The sequence below is a fragment of the Medicago sativa genome, chromosome 7, assembly GCF_051527215.1.
Source record: "Medicago sativa cultivar Bolivia chromosome 7, Bolivia_mono, whole genome shotgun sequence".
Classification (NCBI taxonomy): domain Eukaryota; kingdom Viridiplantae; phylum Streptophyta; class Magnoliopsida; order Fabales; family Fabaceae; genus Medicago; species Medicago sativa.
The window spans coordinates 56505467-56519352 of record NC_140755.1 but is presented as its reverse complement, the minus strand read 5'-3'; the positions used below and the strand labels follow the sequence as shown (position 1 = coordinate 56519352).

The window sequence follows — 13886 nt, the reverse complement described above, 5'->3', positions numbered from 1 at the left end:
TATTTCAAAATAACTCTCTGTCGAATTTTTTTGAAAAAAAACTAGAGATCGATCAGGGTCGTGTGATGCGTGTCAGTGGGGTCTTAGGTCAAAAATTGGGGTATCACACCTGTGGAACGATATTTTACTACTTTGATAGAACTGTGCACTTGCGGACTTCACACATCAAGTTTTTGGCGCCGTTGCCAGGGAGTTAGTAATATTGATTTACTTTTTAGTATCGGTTAAACTGAAATTTTTCTTTTTCTTTTTTTACTTTCAACTTTTGGAGTTTTTAATTCTTGAATGCGAATAACCAAAAGTCTTGGAGAATTCGTTCCTAAGATTGAGAGGTTCTTCCACGAAAGAAGAAGAAACACACACAAAAACAGAAACGATATGGCTGAGGAATGCACTCTTAGAGAGTATGCAACCACATCTACGGATGAGCCACACGCTGTTATTGTGTACCTAAGGTTGAAGAAAATAATTTTGAAATCAAACCTGCACTTCTCAATTTAGTGCAGCAAAAACAATTTTCCAGATTACCCACTGAGGATCTGAATCTTCATATTTCTACCTTTTTAAGACTCAGTGGAACTTTGAAAGCAAACCAAGAGGCCGTAAGGATGCACCTCTTTCCTTTCTCTTTAAGGGATAGAGCTAGTGTGTGGTTTCACTCATTGCAAAATGGTTCTATTACCTCGTGGGACCAGATGAGGCAATCATTCCTTGCCCGATTCTTTTCCCCCTAGTAAAACTGCTCAATTGAGGGATCAAACAAGACGATTCACTCAAAGAGATGGGGATTCTCTTTACGACACGTGGGAGCGTTTCAAGGAAATGCTTAGGATTTACCCCCATAATGGTTTAGAGAAATGGCTGATTGTCCATACTTTCTATAATGATCTTCTATATACCACAAAAATGACTATTGATGCAGCTGCAGGTGGAGCTTTGATGAATAAAAATACACAGCAGCATATGCTTTGATCTAGGACATGGCTCAAAACCACTATTAGTGGACAAGTGAAAAAGCCATCATTGTTGTTGCTCCTTCACCCTTTAGAAAAGAGGCAGGTATGTATGAAGTATCTGCCCTTGATCATTTGAATGCTAAGGTGGACGCACTCTTCCAAAAGTTTGATAAATTAACTGTTAGTGTTGTCACACCTCCACCTACTTCACCATCTTGTGAAGTTTGTGAAATATTTGTTTATACCGGCGTTGAATGCCAACTAGGTAGTGCTGTTGAAAGTCCTGAGCAAGTAAACTATGCTCAGTATAATAAAAGAATGAGGAACAATCAAAAAATTTATAATAAAATCCCTCAAAACCCTTTTGGACAACTAACAGCACCACCCGATTATGCAAACAACCAAAGTGGTCCTCAAAAATCCAACTTGGAATTTCTGCTAGAAAATTTTGTAATGGGTCAATCCAAGCAAAACCAAGAATTTAAAAATCAAACTGGATTTTTGAATGTCTCTCTCATTAAGCTTACATCAAAAGTGGACTCCATAGCTACTCACAATAAAAAGCTAGAGACTCAAATCTCTCAAGTAGCCCAACAAGTGGCCACTTCCTCACAAACCTTCGGAGTCTTTTCGGGCCAACCTGAAACTAATCCAAAAGGCTAATTAAATGCTATTATACTTAGAAATGGTAGGCAATTAGAGGACCTCGTAGGGAAAACCAAGACAAATGAGGGTGAGATAGAGAGTGAAAAGCCACAAAGTGAGAAAGTCGTAGGAAAGAGTGAAAAGCCAAATGCCGCACCACCTTACAAGCCAAAAATTCCATTTCCACAAAGGCTTGCTAAACCTAACCTGGATGTGCAATTTAAAAAGTTTGTTGACATGCTGAAAAAAATATACATTATGTTCCTTTTACTGAAGCTTTGTCTCAAATGCCTCTCTATGCAAAAAATTTGAATGATATTTTATCAAAGAAAATAAAAATAGAGGATAATGAGACAATAGCTTTAACAAGAGAATGTAGTGCTGTCATACAAAAGAAATTTCCTCCAAAGCTCAACGATCCCAGAAGTTTCTCCATCCCTTGTGTGATTGGAAATGAAACCATTGAGAAAGCCATGTGTGATCTAGGGCTAGTGTTAGCTTGTTGCCTTTATCCCTCTTTAAGAGGGTTGGTATAGGTGAGTTGAAACCTACCAGGATGACCTTGAAGTTGGCCGATCGTTCCATTATCTATCCTGCCGGAATTCCTGAAGATATCCCAATTAAGGTGGAAAACATTTATATCCCGGTGGATTTTATGGTAGTGGACATCGAGGAGGATTCCCAAATTCTAATCCTACTAGGAAGGCCATTCCTCGCTACCGCGGGTGCTGTTATTGATGTTAATAATGGTAAGATAGCTTTTCATGTAGGTGATAAGAAGGTAGAATTTGAAATTGCCAATTTGATGAAGGGTCCCTCTATTTTTTATTCATGTTGTATGATTTATGTTGTTGATCGTGATGTGAAAGAATACTACCTAGCATCTTCTACACATGATGATCTATTTGATCCTTTTTGAAAGTATTTTTGATCGTCAAGCTAAGGACATTAAACGAACGCTTCATGGGAGGTAACCCACAATTAAATGCTTTTGTTTTGTTTTATTTTGTAGGAGGATTGTCCAAAAATGAGGAGAAGATAATAAAATCTGGAGGCGTGTCACGATTTTGCAGAAGGATCTGGAAGGATTCTAAGTTTAAAGGAAATCGTGACGCAATTGGTAACAGGTGTGGCGCGATTTTACATTTAGAAAATATTTCCTATTTAAGCTAAAGTCAGTTCCAGAAACAAGGGTTATGATTTTGGATAGCAAAAGTGCGATTTTGAGACCTGAAGACTGTTAGATGGGCGATTTCATCATCCTTTACTCAGTTCATGTATGTTTTAATTATTTCATTGATTATGCTATTTGTAAACTCGATTATGAGTAGCTAAATCTCTTAGAGATTAGGTCCGAGATGAATCTGTGTAACCCTAATTGAAACATGTTGCTGTGAAACTCTATTTATTGTGAATGACAATATAGTTTTTATTCAATTCAATTGTTCTTAATGCTTTTTATATCCTGATCAAATATAAACATGAGTTCGTGATAATGAATGACTACTGACCATAGCTTTCTACTTAGACCTAATTGAATTGTTCAAATAAACATTATTAGTCTAGGAATGAATAATCGTTTGATTGTGATATTAGGTTAACGTTCATAAAACCTTCAAGAATTATTAGATCACCTAAGGAATTAGGGGATGTAGTTTGAGAAGAGGGTCCTAAGTCAAGGGATTGATTGGGGCTAATTTGTTAACTATCGTGAAACTAGTGAATCCTTCACAAGAACACGTGCAGTGGACCAATTAGGGGAAACAGAGGATTCGAAAGACCAGATCTCATCTCTCTCCATATTTTCTTAATAAATCTTTATTTTCTGTTACTTGATTTCATAAAATCAAACCAAATCAACTGCCTAGGGCAAATCAATATAAACTTTTATACATCTTATTTAATAATGTAATTGAATTATTGAGATTAAACAGTCCTTATGGGAATGATATTACTTTACTACTTCGATAGTTTTTGGTACACTTGCCAGATATCTATCAGGTTAAATTGGTTCATGAGAAACGCTTGAGGTTGTGATTTGTGTACGCTGAAAACAAAGCCTTGGAGGAAACGAAATTTTTTAATTTATGTTGTTGTGTTGTTAATGTTGTTATTGCTGCTAATGTTTATGCCTTTTGCTTGAGGACAAGCAAAGATTCAAGTATGGGGGAGTTTGATAAGTCAATAATTATATGGTTTTTAAGTGTTTAGTTTATTAGAATTTTATGTGTTTTAGTGTCTTTTTAGAACTTTGGTGCTTCAAATCGTTTGTTATTTTATTTCAGGATCAAATATGGTGAAATCAAGTCTTAACACAAAAGAAGGGATTAAGAAGCATGGTAAAGGAAAGAAAGGATTCGAGCATGATTCAAGGTTGATTAAGTAGCAAAATATGAAGATCTCTTGCCTATTTATCGTGCACGGTCGTGCCTTCCACTGCACTGACCGTGCGCCCGTTTCTACCAAACTGTGCCTGCCAATGTCGAGAGGGGCGCACGGTCCGTGCTCAGCTACGCACGACCGTGCGCGACGCTAGTGCTCCCTTTACTTCTTGTCGTGTTTTCATCAGGCACGGTCGTGTGCCTTACAGGCACGACCGTGCGCGGTTCCAGCTGCTTGTTTAAGTGATATTTTTGACCTAAAAGCCCATGGGTTGCCTTGTAACACATTGCTAATGCCTTTTCTAGAGTTTAGGGTATTATTTGGGCTATAAATAGAGGAGCCATCAGACTTGTTATGCATCTTTGAATATTGGGAATATTTTGTGACAATTGTTTCTATTGAATCAAAGTTCTTTGCAACCCTAATTTCTTGTTATTTACTCTCTTGTTTTTAACAATTCTGCACTTTTACATTCAGCCGTTTACTTTCATGTCTTTCTACTCCATCTCTTTAATCTCTTTGTCTACGATGAATGTAAGACCCGTAATTTTACAAATAAATAAATGTTAATAATATAATATTATGTTACTTCGTCTATTTTAAAATATAATCAAATAAAAATAAATAATACCTTCGACGATGAATTTTTATCGCTACTCGAATATTATGTAGTTTTTGTCGCGATAGTGACTCATGATAAATTTTTTAGAAAATTTCTCGAGAATTTAATTTTTCAGTCTCTTTGACAAACGGAAATTTTACCGCGCTTAATTTTTAAAACAAACTCCGTTTTGTACGAAATTTTTTGTATATACTCATAAAATTATTTATGATAGATTTATGCAATAAAAATATTTTTTCCATCAAAAAATTTTTCTCCTAAGAACCAAATGTAACTAGTATAGTCTAATGATGATTTTTCCTTGCTGAGAAAGAAAATATCTTCCCCTTATTTCTCCTCACACGGCACAACCACATAGAAATACCTACTCCCAATTATTTATATATATAATCAAACCAAAGGCAATCACTCATAAGAGAAAAATTACTCTTCACTCTCACTCTCACTCTCTCACTTCATCTTCTCTCTTCTTTCTCGTTATCTCTCTCTTCTTTCTATTGTCTTCATTCTTCTCTCTTATCTCTTATCTTTTCTTCTTTCTTTCTTTCTTTCTTTGTCACTCTTCTTTCTTACTTCTTTTTCCTTCTGTTGCTCACTCTTTTTCTCTTCTACAAAGAGTTCCCTAGTACATATACACATATACATATACACATAACATCACAACCCAAAGGCTAGAGTCAAGGTTTGTTTCTAAATTTCCCATGTTATCCCCTAATCTCTTCTCTAACGATTACTTGTTTCCATGCCTTCTTCACTATTCCTTTATTTTCAATTCCTAATATCTTATTGTCCCAATCAATAAAGAAAACTAGTGTTTTTGGTTCGGTAAGAAATTAAAATTGATTAATACGGTTTTAGTGTTATAAAAATAAACCAGGAAAAAATTGTTAAACTAGTTTCAACTATTTTATATATATATATATATATATATATATATATATATATATATATATATATATATATATATATATGCTTCGATCCTTTTTTTTTAATTCTCAAGTGGCTTTACCTCTACATATGGGCATACAATCTGATGAGAAGAAGAAATTAATATTGGACTTAAGTATTGATTGGATTGGATAATATAAAGATTTAGATGGATCACTAGCTAGAAAGAAAGAAAAAGAAGTTCCATAAGCCAAGTATTTAGTTTTTAAAGTTTATAAGTTTTAAGAAATGATTTAAGGATATACCTATATATCGTAAGATATTTGTTTTCCTCGAACAAGTGTTATAAGAAAATAAAATTTAATGTATGGATATATTGGTCTTAGATTTTTCTCCAAACCCATCACAAACAAAGTTTAACATATGTTGTGTAAAACAAAAATGCTAAATTAATATAGTAATTCATGAGTTTTGTTATGAACTTTGGAAAAGAAACGTATTTTTGTGTGAAAATATATTACGTAATATAATTAATTTTTTTTACTATTTTTGGTAATTTTAAAGAAAAAAAAAGTATGTTGTTGTTTAAGATGGGTGGCTAGATTTAATATAACAGAGATAGTATATGTACAAACTTATTGTCCTCTAAGAAGAAGAGTCTTAGTTCATTTTAGTAGAGAGCTTTTAGACTAGTCTTTATCACTAAGACAAAATTATAGTTACAAACATGAATAACCTTTTGATCTATTCTAGATAAGTATAAATAAATTATTTGGTGTCAAAGAGTAGACTACAATTGTATTATTTGGAGTATAAGTTTTGAGTTATTGCAAATTTTGTAGACAACAATGGTTAGGGACACATACACGTGTTTTGTTAATATATATAAATTGTTTGAGAGCTCGTGGTTAGTTATAAGGATTTGAATTGAAATAAAGAGATTCTATGAAATAGGCATACCGAATAAAGATGTTAAGTTAATTTCTAAAAGACTTATTAGTTCTAGACGTGGACTTTGGAAAGTAAAATTACTTTTTGTGTAAAGATAGAATATGAAGTAGGATTAATTTTTACTACTGTTGTAGTCTTAGCCTTTTAAAAGGAAACTTATTTTTGGTGTAAAAATATAAAATGAAATATGATTAATCTTTTACTACTTTTGATCTAAAATCTATGATTTAGTTACTAACTCAAAAGGTATGGTTACACATTAAAAATAATTTTAGGATTTAGAAAATTGTTATGTATGTGTAGGTTGGCCTTTTATCGAACACAAAGTAAATAAAATCTATGATTTAGTTACTAACTCAAAAGGTATGGTTACACATTAAAAATAATTTTAGGATTTAGAAAATTGTTATGTATGTGTAGGTTGGCCTTTTATCGAACACAAAGTAAATACATGAATAGATAAAAAAAAATGAATTAACATATGTATTCGTATCCAATTCTTTTAAGAAGTTTAATGAAATATGTTGTACTATGTGTTGACCCCTTTTAGAAATCGACTAGATTATGATAAATCAATGAAGAATAATGTTGACGACGTTGTTGATAAATTTAGATTAAGCGTTTAAAGTTTTAACGGAATTAAACGAAGTTTGAGAAAAGGACATAAAAATGAAAGAGACTTCGTAGAATTTTTTCGTAGAAATTTAGAGACAAACATTAAGATTATCATAATTCAAGACGTGTTTAAAATAAGACAACCTTAATCAAAGTTACTAAATTTATCTTAATCGAAAGTAATTTTGAAGTGTTAGTTAATTTTAGAAAAGGAAAACTTCTAATAGTGTTAACTTTTTATCAAAACAAATAAAATAAATAATAATAAATCCTGGCCTTATTCTTGATCTCCAACATCGTGGACTCCTTGGGTAGAAATTGGTCAAGCTTTACTTTTCTTTCTCTCTCTCTCTCTCTCTCTCAGGTCTGATCATCTCTCTCTATTTGTTTCGGTTTCTTTTCCCTTATCTTAAGTGTCGGTGTCTTGAACTTTGAAATAAGTGAGGTTTGAGTGAGAGTAAAATGAGATTGTGAGAAAGTTTGAGTGAGAGTTGGAAAAATTAATGGGTAAGAGGAAAAATAAGGGTCTCTGCTTGGAGGATAATGTCTAAAAGAAATAAAAGGGAATGCTTTGCTGAGGTAAGGGCACCTATCCATTTTTAGATATATTTATATATGATAAATTGTTATGTATAATTGCTCCGTATTTTCATGCGTGTTTGATGATGCTTAAATTCCAAGGTGAATAAATGAATATATATGTATATATATGCAGTCATTTATGAATGAGATTAATGATTTACATATGCTTATGCTAAAATTTAGATATTGCATATTATTAGAAATGCTTAGCATATAAGGGGAATCGTATGCTCATGCATTTCATAGTAAACGTGGCCACCAGAGAGGAGTCACGAGGTGCACACCGGAGAGGTGGCACGGGGTGCGTTTTAATACCACCTTATCCCGTAAGTGGATCATTGAGTCTGATAGATGAGTAGATACTCATCTCCTTAGTGGCGCGGCCACAACCCTCTGCGGAGCGGTGATAAATTCCGGAATCATATGCATGTGATGTCCTGTGATAGGCTTCACACTCATGTAGAGTCTGCATTGCATTAGGAGTCGAGTCTTAATAATATTTAGTAATCTTAACTTCTACTTGTTTTCATACGTGGGTTGAAATGAGATCTTCAATCCACGTATAATGTTTGCTCTGTTTATGCTTCCTGGATATTTGTTATTTTTGGATTGGTGACCCTTTCAGTGGATGTGTGGGCTATATGCCATAGATTATGACGGCACCATAGGATTCCGAGACGCTTCCATCGTAGGCGACAAAGTTCAACTTCCCTGATATCTGCACTACTACGTCTTGGGGATTCGACCCGGCGTCAGGACGGGTCACATTTACGGGTAACATACTCAAATAGTTGGTATATAGAAAGTCTTAGGCTTGATAGAATTGGTGGGTCCAGTACCCAACTTTTTGTTATAGAGTTAGAGATCAGCTTTAGGAGTCCTTTTAACTTTAGGTAACAACTTTGTAAGGATTCCTTTTTATTTTAGTTAATACTTTGGTTAGGAAATTCTCCCTCTGTGTAGGGATGTAATCATGTCATGTAAGTGTGTTTTGTAAGTTATTAAATTGTCATTGAAAGCTCTATATAACTCTGGCCTTCATTTTATAAAAGGAACATTTAATATATTTTGTGAATAAAAGTCTATAACTTGTGTTTAATAAAGTTTAACAGTTTTCTTTCGTTAAAAAAAAACATACACAATTTTTGGTGCTGAAAAACGGGGCGTTACAATGAACATGAGTGAGTACATCTCTTTGTCTTGGCATTATTGGATGAGTGTAATGACCTAATTCCTATCAAACCAAGCCTAAAACCCTAATTTTATGTGAATTTATTTTCTAATCTAATCTCACCGTTCTTAATTCATATTTCAAATACTAATTGAAGGATCGAAAGATGAAGGTTAGTATTAGAATAAGTGAGATTATACAAGGTTTTCAAAACATGAGAATAGTCGAGTAAACCTTGAGACCTTAAAAGTTTCGTTCTTAATGGATTTCAATTGCAATCAACCATGAGAATAGGCGTCATTGCCATTGAAATACACTTATGTATTCTGAGAGGAAACATAAAATACATTAGAGAAACTTCTTTTTAAAAACGGATTTAACCTAAGATTAAAATATAGGTTTGGATTGTGACTGATTTGTCAATATGATGAACCAATAATCTCGGGACGCATTTTATTATTTTATATCAATCAATTTGCTAAACTTCTAAACTTTGAACCTTTCAGCTAATCACAATTAGAAAGAAAATCAGTAATTACAATAACTCCATGTGGAACGACATTTTACTACTTTGATAGAACCGTGCACTTAGGCACTCACGTGTCCGTCTTTTTGCTTTTCTTATTGCGCTAACACATTGTACTTGCAATGAGTACAATAATAGAGTTTAGGGTTTTGACTATTTATGATATGCCTTGAGAATGATCCCAAGGGTGGTATTTATATCCCTTTGTGGGCTTGTTTTAGCATGACTTCAGCCCCAAGCAAGTTGGGCTTTAAACTTTTTTTATTAAGCTCTTGATGCTACTAGAAGCTAGTTGAGGCGGCGCCTCTGGAAGGGTGCGCCTAGGCCTCATAAGCCCTTATGGAGGGCACCTGATCCTTTCTAGAGGGCATTCGAGCCCTTTAGGAATATATTGACTGTCCACATCCCCCCAAGCACGCGTCTTGGGACAAGGCAGAGTGGTTAGTTACAATGTTGCTCTTTCAATATTGCAGTATGGGCAATAGCTGCATTTTGCAAGTCCTTCGGCGAGTTCATTGATGTATGACATGAGAGAGCTCTTTTTGGCGCTATAGTATCCTGCAACTTTATTTTGTTATTTTTTAGGCGTAGCTCAAGTTGAATTCCATGTAGATTTACTCATATTTTTCCTTTTGAATTAGATTTTTATTTTTTGTGTCGGATTTAATTTTAGCGTTGATTTTGATGTATTTGCCTATCTAAGAATCCTTACAAGAGGCCGCACCAGAGCCTCTTGAAAAGGGTAAGGTTTTGGGCGACTTCACTTTATCCGAGTCTTTTATAAGGGCGTTGTTTAGGCGTTTTTGGCGTGCAGGATTGTAGAACTCGCCACGTTAGATGCTTGTACAAGGTTGACGTTTTAGGCTCACTTGTTTGTAGAATTCACCATGTCAGATCCTTGTACAAGGTTGACGTTTTAGGCTCAGTTGTTTGTAGAAATCGCCATGTCCGAGCCTTGTAAAAGGTTGAAATTTTCGGCCCGTTGATTGTATAGTTCGCCAGGTCAGAGCCTTGTACAAAGTTGACGTTTTAGGCCTGTTGATTGTAGAATTTACCATGTCAGAGCCTTGTACAAGGTTGACGTTTTAGGCCCGTTGATTGTATAGTGTGCCAGGTCAGAGCCTTGTACAAGGTTGAGGTTTTGGGCTCTTTGATTTTAGAAATCCTTGTAGATTTCGTAGTAGTTATATATGAACAAAGTAGAATAGTAGAAGAAGGAGAGTTCTAAGAAATTTTAGTGCCTCGTTAAAAACTTGCAAAACAAATCTCAAAGGTTGAGAAAGGTTAGAATAACTCCGTGTTTCATCTTCAAGCTCTTAATGGCGGGACCGTTGCTTTTACATTTCATTCTGGCGTGTTGTTTGGTGAGTTCTTCCTTTTGTTCAATCTCACCCGTGGCGCGCTTGTTTGCCTCTCAAACTTTATTTATCTCAAATATAATATTACTTCCAAACTTCCAAAATAAGGGAGTCTTAATCATACTCAATCCAATTTAATGAGAAATAATTACTCGTTGTCTTCTCTTATTAACTCGCCTATATTTTCTACTCCCCTTATTATTCTTTTAATTCTCTTCCTAATCTTCTTACTTGATGATTATCTCGTGCTTTTAATCCTTGTCTTTCTTCTATTAGATTGGAAACTAAGTCTTCCTACTACTTTTCTTAAAACGAAATTCGCTACTTCCTTATTAGGTTTAAACTAACTCGCCCACTTCGTTCTTTTTATTTAATACTCCTTTTTCTCCCACTAACCTGAATTTTAACTTGCTTGGTATTTTCTATTCTATGTCTTTACTTCCTCCTATGAAGTTGGAACTAAGTCTTCTGCTCAATTTTATTCTTCTACGTGGATCTAGTGCTATTAATCCATTATTTATATTTTTACTAAACAGTCAATTTAATTCGCAAACTAAATGGTATATGAAAGGGGTTCTCAGAAAAAAGAGGTGGGTCACGTGGACCTCTTAAATACCAAGACTTTCCTCGCCAGATCCCTCATATGTGACCTTTTAAAAATATTACATTTTACTTCTTCCACGGGGTAGCTAAATTAGTATTTCTTTTATTAACTTGGTCATACCTCTTGTGTTTTACTTGTTTTTCTTACTTTATTACATTGTAACTAAATCACACAGCGAGAATTAATAGCAAGTGAAACAAATTAAGTGAAAGCTAACTGTCCATAAGACTGATTATCCACATATTATGTATATGCACCAAAAAACAATTGCAAAATAAAAAAAAAATCGATAAGAGCCTTCGAAAATGCATGTGGACTTAAGTTGGTAAGTAATGTTTTTCATATCAACTCTATGCGTAAAAATATATTGAAGATACATTTTTTATGCACGTTAAAAGTGTAAAATTTGAAAGAATTTGTGATTGATTTATTTTTACTACGTATATTAGGACTGCTTCACGAAATATATCAAAAGCCAATTTTATTAGATGTGTAAATATATTGAATGAAAAATCTTTTTCAAATTAAAGTTTGTAAAATATTGTCTCGAAATATATTAACCAAAAAATTTGCTGTAAATCAAATATTGTTTCATAATATGTTGAGTAAAAAAATTTCTTCAAATAAAAAAATATATTTTTTCAAAATATATTGGGCAAGAAATTTTCTTCAAATCAAATAGTAAATTCTCTCAAAATATATTGGGCAAGAAATTTATTTCAAATCAAATAGTGGACATATATTTTTTTAAAAGATATTAATCAAGAAGAGAATCAAAAATTGGAAATATATTTTCCCAAAATAAATTAATCAAGAAGTGAATCAAAATGTGGAAATATATTTTCTCAAAATACATTAATAGAGAAGTGAATCAAAAAGTGGAAATATATTTTATCAAAATATATTAATCAAAAAGTGAAAATATATTTTCTCTGAATATAATTAATCAAGAAGCGAATCAAAAAGTGAAAATATATTTTCTCAAAATATATTTAATCTAGAAGCGAATCAAAAAGTGGAAATATATTCCTTGGCAACTAAGGAATAGATGGGAGAACTGCTTGATCAAGACTTCCTCTATGAATTTTTTTGTTACTCATGTTTATAGGGAAGGAAATCATTGTGCTGACATTTTGGCAAATATTGGTCTCTCTTTGCAAACTCATGCCTGGTGGGATTTTGTGCCTAGCCAAATTGGCTCTGAATACAATAGAAATAGGCTAGGCTTGTCAAATTTTAGGTTTTGTTGATGTATTGAGGGTTTTGGTTTGGCCCCCTCTCTTCTTTTGTTTTTAATATATATCTATGGAGCTTGCTTCTTTGGCAAGTCTCCTTTATCTTGAAAAAAAAAACAAAAAGTGGAAATATATTTTCTCAAAATATATTAATCTATGTAATATAGAAATAATTAACTTGTGTAAGCCATAAACTTATAATGCCCAAAAAAAATTAAAGGAACAAAGAAGGGAATTGACGGATAAGAAGCAATATTGATAATATATCTATATCATTATACACAAGTGAGTAAATATATGATCATATATGAATATATATGCACAATGAAAGTCAGCAACACTCAATATGTTTTTTACCGGATGCACAAATTTATAAAGTGAAACCGAAACCAATAAAATCATATGCATATAGGAGCGATGAACATAACCAGAGAAATAAAAAATAAATAATAACAATGATAAAGGATTAACTGAAACTGGATTCATGAGAATTGAAATCGATGGCACCTGGTTATTGGCGAAATTGATCGCCGAAACTGGTTCGGTATTCGCCAAAACTTGATCGCCGAAGCTGGTTTGGTATTCCCTAGCTACCTTTTTTTCGAGATCGCCAGTAGGTTTTTCGGTTTATGAGTGTTGTCTAGGTTAGTTTTACCGTTTCCCACATACGGCGCCAACTGTACTTGCAGTGAGTACAATAATAGAATCCGGGGTTTAGACTGTTTATGAGATGCCTTGAGAATGATCTCAAGGGTGGTATTATAGCTCTTTGTGGGCTTCTTTTAGCGTGACTTCATTCCCAAGCAAGCTGGGCTTTAAGTCTTTTTATTAAGCTCTAGATGCCTTTAGAAGCTAGTTGAGGCGACGCTTCTGGAAGGGCGCGCCTAGGCCTCAGGAGCCTTTATGGAGGGCGTCTGAGCCTTTCTAGAGGGCATTCCTGCCCTTAGGAATATATTGACGGTCCACACATGTAGATTATCAACGATTTTTTTATAGAAATTTTGCGTATAAATTACAAACAATATTTTATAAGTATAGATATTTGTGACTTTCAAATGTAACAAACTCAACCAACCATATTTTTATTTTTTTCATTGAAAATAATAATATAACAAATATAACAACATTTCTTATCTTTTTAAATAACACAAACAATATAACCTTATTATAGAAAATTTTGTTTAAGGATATACTTCTAATAATAAAAAAAAAGTCAGCCTAAAATGGTTTCAAAAGATCATAATTTTTTTTATATATAGTACACCTAAAGATAATCTCTTGCGTAGGAGGGTACTTCTTCATGACGATACAACTTGTGTTGGAGGGTGTGACGCTCAGGAAACAGCGGTTC

General features: G+C 33.5%; 1 long non-coding RNA gene and 1 pseudogene across 1 annotated transcript; both read left to right on the top strand.

Annotated features, from left to right (window-relative positions):
* Positions 1-1888: 1888 nt before the first annotated feature.
* LOC146906958 (uncharacterized) lies at positions 1889-2520 on the top strand (annotated as a pseudogene).
* A 3547-nt stretch (positions 2521-6067) lies between these two features.
* Positions 6068-6913, top strand: LOC146906957 (uncharacterized). Its single transcript, XR_015019640.1, has 2 exons — positions 6068-6747; positions 6865-6913. It is a non-coding gene; the product is annotated as an uncharacterized LOC146906957 (long non-coding RNA).
* The last annotated feature ends 6973 nt before the right edge of the window (positions 6914-13886 follow it).